This window comes from Palaemon carinicauda, chromosome 20 (assembly GCF_036898095.1).
Source record: "Palaemon carinicauda isolate YSFRI2023 chromosome 20, ASM3689809v2, whole genome shotgun sequence".
Lineage (NCBI taxonomy): Eukaryota > Metazoa > Arthropoda > Malacostraca > Decapoda > Palaemonidae > Palaemon > Palaemon carinicauda.
In genome coordinates, this window is record NC_090744.1 from 16422649 (window position 1) to 16432648 (window position 10000).

Sequence of the window (10000 nt, forward strand, 5' to 3'; positions counted from 1 at the left end):
ATATTTCCTTGGAAAACTGTGATATAAGTTTTTTCTCTTGAATATTTTCTTGGCAAACAGTGATTTAATTTTTTTCTCTTGAATATTTCCTGGGAAAACTGTGATTTAAGTTTTTTCTCTTGAATATATCCTGGGAAAACTGTGATTTAAGTTTTTTCTCTAGAATATTTTCTTGGCAAACTGAATTTTTAAGTAATTTTCTTCTTTCGATACTTTTACTAAGATTTCAAAATTCTAATCTCATTTTTAAGTAATTTTCTTCTTTCGATACTTTTACTAAGATTTCAAAATTCTAATCTCATATCTAAAATTCTAACGAACATCTAGTCATCTAATTTATGTTATGATTTGAAATGTTTAATCTCATATCTATAATGCTAAAAAACATCTAGTCTTCTAATTTATAATGGCATGATTTAAAATTTTTAATCTCATATCTAAAATTTTACCAAACATCTAGTCTCCTAATTTATAATGCTATGATTTAAAATTTTCAATCTTATCTAAAATTCTAACAAACATCTAGTCTTCTAATCTATAATGTCATTATACATATCTTAAAAATGCGTTATTTCAATATATATTTTTTTCAGATATATATCCATTTTGATAAGATCATCCATAGAATTCTGTTCCATTGTTCTCGATTTTCTCGTAAAATCTAATATTTGATTTTTTTCAACATGACTTTGCACTGGAACCGGGGAGTCCATTCAGTGCCTAGAGGACGGAGTAAAGGAAGGAAGATTAAAGGCCGATGTGGTAACGTCCCTGGCTGGTGAACGCCAGACTGGGGTTCGAGTCCCGCTCACTCTCTCTTAGTTTCTTTGGTCGCTGCAACCTCACCATCCTTGTGAGCTAAGGATGTTGCATTTGGGGAGCCTATAGGTCTATCTGCTGAGTCATCAGCAGCCATTACCTGACCCTCCTTGGTCCTAGCTTGGGTGGAGAGGTGGCTTGGGCGCTGATCAAATATATATATGTTCAGCCTGTAGGGCATTGTTCTACTCGTTAGGGAAATGTCACTGTCTCTTGCCCCTGCTATTCATAAGCGGCCTTTAAACCTTTAAAACCGAGAAGCGGCAGATGTTACAAGATCCTTTTGGTTATGCAATAATCCCTTGTCTTTATTACACCAATCTTCGAATATCAGTCCAAGATACTTTAGCGCTATTTTAATCTGGAATAATATTCCATATTTAATTGTGATTCTTAGAGTAGGATCTAAATTCTTCATTTCAATTTCATCTATTCACTTTCAATCATGTCATCTGTATCCTTTTCAAGCCTTTCGAAAACTTCTTCCTTCTTGTTTTCCTAAGAAATGCTACTCTCAACAGTTTCACTATTTATTTCAGGAGTTTTTCACTTCTTTCGACGGATTATCTTCCCTTAACCCGTTTTACTATATTCTTATGGCAATTATATAAAAAATTCCTTTTCCTTGCACATAGTTTTTGTCTTTTTTCTTTACCCAAGCCTATATATATATATATATATATATATATATATATATATATATATATATATATATATATAATATACATACATATATATATATATATATATATAATATATATATATATATATATATATATATACATATACATATACATATATATATATATATATATATATATATATATATATATATATATATATATATATATTATTAATTGCTAAGCCTCAACACAAGTTGGAAAAGCAGGATGCTAAAAGCCCAGGGGCCCCAACAGGGAAAATAGCCTAGTGAGGAAAGGAAACACGGAAAAATTATATATTTTAGGAACAGTAACATTAGAATAAATATTTCCTATATAAATTATATAATACTTTAACAAAATAAGAGGAAGAGAAATTAGATAGTAAGTGTACCCGAGTGTACCCTCAAGCAAGAGAACTCCAACCCAAGATAGTGGAAGACCATGGTACAGAGACTATGGCACTACCAAAGACTAGAGAACAATGGTTTGATTTCGGAGTGTCCTTCTCCTAGAAGAGTGGCTGACCATAGCTAAAGAGTCCCTTCTACCCTTACCAAGAGGAAAATAGCTACAGAACAATTACAGTGCAGTAACCCCTTTTGTGAAGGAGAATATTTGGTAATCTCAGTGTTGTCAGGTGTATGAGGACAAAGGAGAATCTGTAAAGAATAGGCCACACTATTCGGTGTATATGTAGGCAAGGGGAAAGAACCGTAACCAAAGAGAAGGATCCAACGTTGTACTGTCTGGCCAGTCAAAGGACCCAATAACTCTCTAGCGGTAGGTAGATATGTATATTCTCCATTTCTATTCAGAAAAATAGCGTTCTCTCATTCACTTTCAAGTTATTTTCTTCTATTTCTCTTCATGTGTTGGACTGTCCATCACTCCAATACTCTCTGCGCCATTGCCATCTTCAGCTAATCTTTCCTCTTATCTTATCATTCCAACTCCTTTGTTCTTTATAATCTCATTTCCTCCTCCACTCTTCTGTTATCTATCATTCCAAATCCCTTAAGAGATTAATCTGGTCTTCCCTCTCCCGTTTTATCGCTGCAAACCACTCTCTTCCTCCTTCTTCCTTCCCCTCTCGCCTCTTCTTTTATTCCACATTTCCATAGTTTTATCCGTATTTTCTCCTTCCAATAGCCTTTATCTTTCTTTCCTATTTTTACTCTTTGTCCTCTCTTATCTTTAATATCTCTATCTTTCCTCTGCATATTGTTCCTCAGGTCTTACGTTTTTGTTTATCAGAGCTTTCCTAATATTAGATCGTGCTCCATAAAACACAAGGTGTTGTTTCTTTTTATCCTTCATTCTTTATCTTTTTCCTTTTCTATCAATGATGTAAAACCCTTGACCTCTTATCCTCTATCTCCCCCCCCCCCCCTCTTCTCTCTTCCTCGCTCTCTCACATTAAATTTCTCATTTCTTTTCATCTATCTGTCCCTTACATTGTTTACTTTTCAATCTTCAATTATATATACATTTACATATTTCCATTTTTAAGGAAAGCTGATTTACATGAAACGAGAGAGAGAGAGAGAGAGAGAGAGAGAGAGAGAGAGAGAGAGAGAGAGAGAGAGAGAGAGAGAGAGAGAGAGAGAGATTTTTACTTTTATTTTGTAACCTCAACTTTTTCAAGTTATTATAATAATTTTGATGTTGAGAGAGAGAGAGAGAGAGAGAGAGAGAGAGAGAGAGAGAGAGAGAGAGAGAGAGAGAGAGAGAGAGAGAGAGTATTTTTACTTTTATATTGTAACGTCAACTTTTTCAAGTTGTTATAATAATTTTGATGTTCAGAGAAGAGAGAGAGAGAGAGAGAGAGAGAGAGAGAGAGAGAGAGAGAGAGAGAGAGAGAGAGAGAGAAAATGTTAATTACGTTTGTAAAGCCTGCCATTGTAGAGCGAAACAAAACGAAATGAAAACAAATAGGTTTGATTCCATTACACGCACGCGCACTCGCAACTAACAGAATCATAACCATTTGTTTTGATTACGTCCACGAGCTGTTCCCGAATATGCTTTAATGGACCCATAGCGTTACTCTCGATCTAAATTTTTGCGTTTATCACTATACGAATTTCTGGATCAACAAACATTCCGAGATCATACGTATACATATACATATACAGAGTTCACATATAAAATGTGTTCACTTAGTAGTGGCTTATCAAAACAAACTAGAGACATTCCAATTTCTTTCAATCAACTGTTCTTGATTATTTTCATTTTAATCAATCGACTGTTCTTGATTTTTTTATTCTAATCAATCAACTGTTCTTGATTTTTTTATTCTAGTCAATCAACTGTTCTTGATTTTTTTTATTCTAATCAATCAACTGTTCTTGATTTTTTTTATTCGAATCAATCCACTGTTCTTGATTTTTGTTATTCGAATCAATCCACTGTATTTGATTTTTTTTATTCGAATCAATCCACTGTACTTGATTTTTTTTATTCTAATCAATCAACTGTTCTTGATTTTTTTATTCTAATCAATCAACTGTTCTTGATTTTTTATTCTAATCAATCAACTATTCTTAATTTCTTTATTCTAATCAATCAAATAATCTTTATTTTTTTATTCTAATCAATCAACTGTTCTTGATTTTTTTTATTCTAATCAAACAACTGTTCTTGATTTTTTTTTATTCTAATCAATCAACTGTTCTTGATTTTTTCTTATTCTAATCAATCAACTGTTCTTGATTTTTTTAATTCTAATTGTTTATCAGTTCTTTTGTAGTTTATTTATTTCCTTTACTAAATAAGCTATTTTTCTCTTTGAACATTCTAGGATCATACAGAAACATACCTATACATACACATTTACAGAGTTCACATATAAGATATGTTCACTTAGTGGTGGCTTATGAATACAAACTAAAGAGGCATTGCACACCTTCAATCAACTATTCTTATTTTTTTTTTTATTCTAGTTGTTCATTACTTCTCTTGTAGTTTATTTATTTCCCTATTTCCTATCCTCACTGGGGTAGTTTTCCCTATTGGAGCCTCTGAGCTTATGGCATCATACTTTTCAAACTAGGGATGTTTCTTAGGTAGCCACAACAACAATAACAATAACAACAACAACAACAACAACAACAACAACAACAACAACAACAACAACAACAACAATAATAATAATAATAATAATAATAATAATAATAATAATAATAATGAAGACACGAAACTGAGACCTTCCTTTTGATCCAAGTAAAACCATCAGCGAAATATCAACTTCAAATTAACATTAGGTTCATCAATCAATCCGTATTGATATTGATAAAAGATATTAAACGCCTTACGCACTTGCCTCATAGCTTCATTTCGAAAAATAATTTACTTTAACCTAATATGACTATTATCAAAGATGTTTCAGTTACCTGGTGATTGCCAGACTGGGGTTCGAGTCCCGCTCAGACTCGATAGTTCCCTTTGGTCGCTACAACCTCACCATCCTTGTGAGCTAAGGATGGGGGGTTTGGGGGAGCCTGTAGGTATATCTGCTGAGTCATCAGCAGCCATTGCCTGGCCCTCCTTGGTCCTAGCATGGGTGGAGAGGAGGCTTGGGCGCTGATCATATGTAATATGGTCAGTCTCTAGGGCATTGTCCTACTCGATAGGCAATATCCCCGTCCCTTTCCCCTGCCATTCATATGAGCGTCCTTTAAACCTCCAAACCTTGAAACAAGCCACCATTTGCAGGATGCAATGTCTGCTCTCACCAAAGTTCCATTCGAACATTAGGTTTCTCTGGGTCTATGAATAAAAACCTACATTCAATGATTTTCTCTAGGTCTATGAATAAAACCCTACATTTATTTTCTCTGGGTCTATGAATAAAACCTACATTCATTGATTTTCTTTGGGTATATGAATAAAACCCTATATTTATTTTCCTTTGGGTTTATGAATGAAAACTTACATTCATTGATTTTCTTTGGGTATATGAATAAAACCCTACATTTATTTTCCTTTGGGTTTATGAATAAAAACCTACATTCATTGATTTTCTTTGGGTATATGAATAAAACCCTACATTTATTTTCCTTTGGGTTTATGAATAAAAACCTACATTCATTGATTTTCTTTGGGTATATGAATAAAACCCTACATTTATTTTCTCGGGGTCTATGAATAAAAACCCTACATTCACTAATTTTTTTTAGGTCTATGAATAAAACCCTGCATTTATTTTCCTTTGGGTCTATGAATAAAAACCTACATTCATTGATTTCCTTTGGGTATATGAATAAAACTCTACATTCATTGATATGTCTTTACACATCAGATTTATTAAAGTCGTCTCGTTCATTCTTATTGATCTGCCTTTATATTTTTTTTTTCAATATAAAGACTTCAATCGTTTGTACACGAAGATAAAAGTTTCATGAATTTTCAGTATATTATGAAGTTTATATGAAATTCCCTGAAAATACATTTCAGGCATTTGCATGTTTTTGTAATTAAATTAAACTTTTACATCCGTGTAAATCATATATTCATAAAGGAAAGTATAGTTATAATTATAATTATCATTACTATTGTTATCATTATTATTATTTTTATTATTATCATTATTAATGTTAATAACAAAGATACAACCCTAGTTGGAAAAGCAGGATCCTATAAGCCCGAGGACTCCAACAAGGAAAATAACAAACAACTATGATTCATGTTTTTCCGACTGAAAAATGAACCATTGCCAGACACTAATTAACCCATACATGAATTAATTCCCGAAAAAATAGGTCCGTTGCATTTGTATGGCTCTATGCTATTTCTAACAATTGAAGGATGAGTTTAAAGTTAGTTAATGATTTAAAACCTAATACCCTGATTTTATCCTATTCAAATACAATATATATATATATATATATATATATATATATATATTATACAGTGTATGTATACATATATATATATTATACAGTGTATGTATACATATATATATATTATCCAGTGTATGTATATATATATATATATACATATATATATATATATTATACAGTGTATGTGTGTATATATATATATATATATATATATATATATATATACATACACTGTATAATATATATATATATATATATATATATATATATATATATATATATATAAATTGCAGTATGTAAAGTCTAGCTTAATTCCAGTGAAAGCTTTCGACCACTCATTGCTTTAATTAATCATTCCGAACTCTGATGTACAATATTTTTCCTCTGCGTCAAATTCAACCAAAATTGTTGCAAATTCTACATTTCAAAGTTAAAACTCTGGATATATTCGTGCTCGCTTTGATATCCTGATTATTTATAAACGTTACCATGAGCATGTACTGTATAAGAAATCATCAATTTTATGTTATTTTCACTTGCTAAGGTACAACCCTAATTGATAAAAATTAAATTGCTCCAGCAGGGAAAAATAGCTCAATATGGAAAGGAGATAAGGAAATAAATTATATGAGAAGTAATGAATAGAAAATATAAAATCTCTTATCATTATTACTATTATCATTACTTGCTAAGCTACAACCCAAGTTGGAAAAGCAGAATACTATAAACCCAGAGGGTCCAACAGGGAAAATAGCCCAGTGAGGTAAGGAAACAAGGTAAAATAAAATATCTTTAGAAGAGTAACATCAAAATAAATATCTCCTGTTCAAACTAAAACCACTAACAAAACAAGAGGAAGAGAAATAGGATAGAATAGTGTGCCCTAGGGTACTCTCAAGAAAGAGAACTCTAACCCAAGACAGTGGAAGACCATGGTACAAAGGATATGACACTACCAAAGACTAGAGAACAATGGTTTGATTTTGGAGTGTCCTTCTCCTAGAAGAGCTGCTTACCATAGCCAAAGAGTCTCTTCTACCCTTACCAAGAGGAAAGTGGCCACGATAAAATAGATCTGTCACATATATGTGAAGAGAAACTTATGTAAGCCTGTTCAACATGAGAATATTCACTTAAATAATCTCAATATCTAGATGAACTAAAGAGTGTAAATCGAGAAAGGGTTTACTAAACCCGAAATGAACAAAGAGTGCTAATGAAAGAGTCAAATGTGTCTGGTGGATGAACTAAAGTTGATTTTTTTTTTTTTTGGTGAATAAAAACATTACACGAAATAAATGAACCTTTTAATGATACCAAGTATTAACGAATAATCATAATCTGATAAATATCATGAGCGGGGACTACAAATAAAAGAAAAACTATAAACTAATAAAACGAAATATCCTTTAAGTTGTGGAAATACAAGGCACGCTAATAATAATAATAATAATAATAATAATAATAATAATAATAATAATAATAACAATAATGATAATAATAATAAATACAATAATTAAACCCATAAGAGAAAAAAATGAGCGAAAATACATTACAATTACGATAAAGTAGGTATAAATCATAAATAATTTTACAATCAACTCGAAATCATAGAAACCAAGGTTATCGAATCACATCTCTGCCTCCAAAACGAGAGCATGAAGGCTTACATACATAAATTGTTGTATTGTATCAATGAAATATGGACGAGGAAAAGGGGAAATTTCATTCTGACAGAGAGAGAGAGAGAGAGAGAGAGAGAGAGAGAGAGAGAGAGAGAGAGAGAGAGAGAGAGAGAGAGACCCCGCTGCTATCCAAAATTCAGTTTCCAAGGTATGCCTGGCTAATTCTATTTACAGGTATTTGTCTTTAAATATTTTCTTTAATCACTTATCCTAAAGTAATCTTTTAATTCACTTATCCTAAAGTAATCCTTTAATACACTTATCCTTATATAAAATATGTTTAATCACCCATCCTTAAATAAACTTTTTAATAACGTTTAAAAAAAATTTAATCACCTGTCCTTAAATTATTTTTTTCAATCACAATCTTAAATAAACTTTTTTAATCACCCATCCTTAAATACATTTTTTAATCTCTTATTCTTTGAATAAACATTTCCTAAATCACTTATCCTTAAATAATTTTTTTTAATCACTTATCCTTTAAATGAATGTTTCTTATTCACTCATCCTTACATAAATGTTTTTTAATCACATCCAAAAATAAACGTTTTTAATCACTTATATTAAAATACATTTTTTTTTATATACAATTACGACGAAAATTACGATTGTTTTTACATCACAAGGAGGATAACAACAATAGCGATCATTGCCTAACGTCTCTTGAAGAAAAATGAGTCGTCTTAAAGTTCAGGATTATCACAAAGGCCAATTCTTTATTTTGACGGTAAAGTTTATAAAAGATTATAATATTGAGATTATTAAACAGCCGAGTTTCTATAATGTTGAGATTATTAAACAGCCGAGTTTCTATAATGTTGATATTATTAAACAGCCGAGTTTCTATAATGTTGATATTATTAAACAGCCGAGTTTCTATAATGTTGAGATTATTAAACAGCCGAGTTTCTATAATGTTGAGATTATTAAACAGCCGAGTTTCTATAATGTTGAGATTATTAAACAGCCGAGTTTCTATAATGTTGAGATTATTAAACAGCCGAGTTTCTATAATGTTGAGATTATTAAACAGCAGAGTTTCTATAATGTTGAGATTATTAAACAGCAGAGTTTCTATAATGTTGAGGTGAAAAACTAATGTTACGGATGAACATGGATAAGTATGAAGCTTGAGCTAAATCTGTCTTTTACTTCAGATAGGACTTGTTTATAACAATTCTACATATCTGGTAATTGCAATAAAACTTACCAGTATGAATAGCACTTAATGAATGAAAGGCTTTGTCTCAAAAAGCTTGGGCTAGGATTAATTAAACACTTGAAATTTGTTAAATTGATTAATGCTATCTGCCCAAAATCTGCGGTACTTTTTGACTCGCCCAGTACCAAAGCTTTACAGTATCTACAGTGACATCTTGAAACAGGCTTAAACAACCATATGATCATTGTTGAATTGACTGATACTATCGACAAAAAAAAAAAAAAAAAGAGAAAGAGAGAGAGAGAGAGAGAGAGAGAGAGAGAGAGAGAGAGAGAGAGAGAGAGAGAGAGAGAGAGAGAGAGAGAGAGAGAAGAAGAAGAAGAAGAAGAAGAAAAGCTATATCTGCAGTGGTAGCTTGAACCAAGCTTAAAGAATCTTTGTAAATTGGTGAATGAATTATTACAATCTGCACAAAATCTACGATAAAAGAAAAAGGTAAAACTGCAATGTCAGCTTGAGCTAAGCTTTACAAAAAGTTGAAAATTGGGTAACATCTGCCTTAAATCTGCTGTGCCGAAAAAAATAAAGCTATACCTACAATGACAGCTTAAACCAAGCTTAAAGAAACATTTGAAATTGGTGAATAGATTAATATCATCTACTAAAAAATCTGCTGTAGCATAATAAAATAAATCTATATCTACAGTGGCAGCTTGAGCCAGGCTTAAAGAATTTGAAAATAGTTGAATAGATAAATACTATTGTACCAACCGTGTGTCACACGATCGTACATAGTTCATTTTGTGTATATATTATGCTTGCATC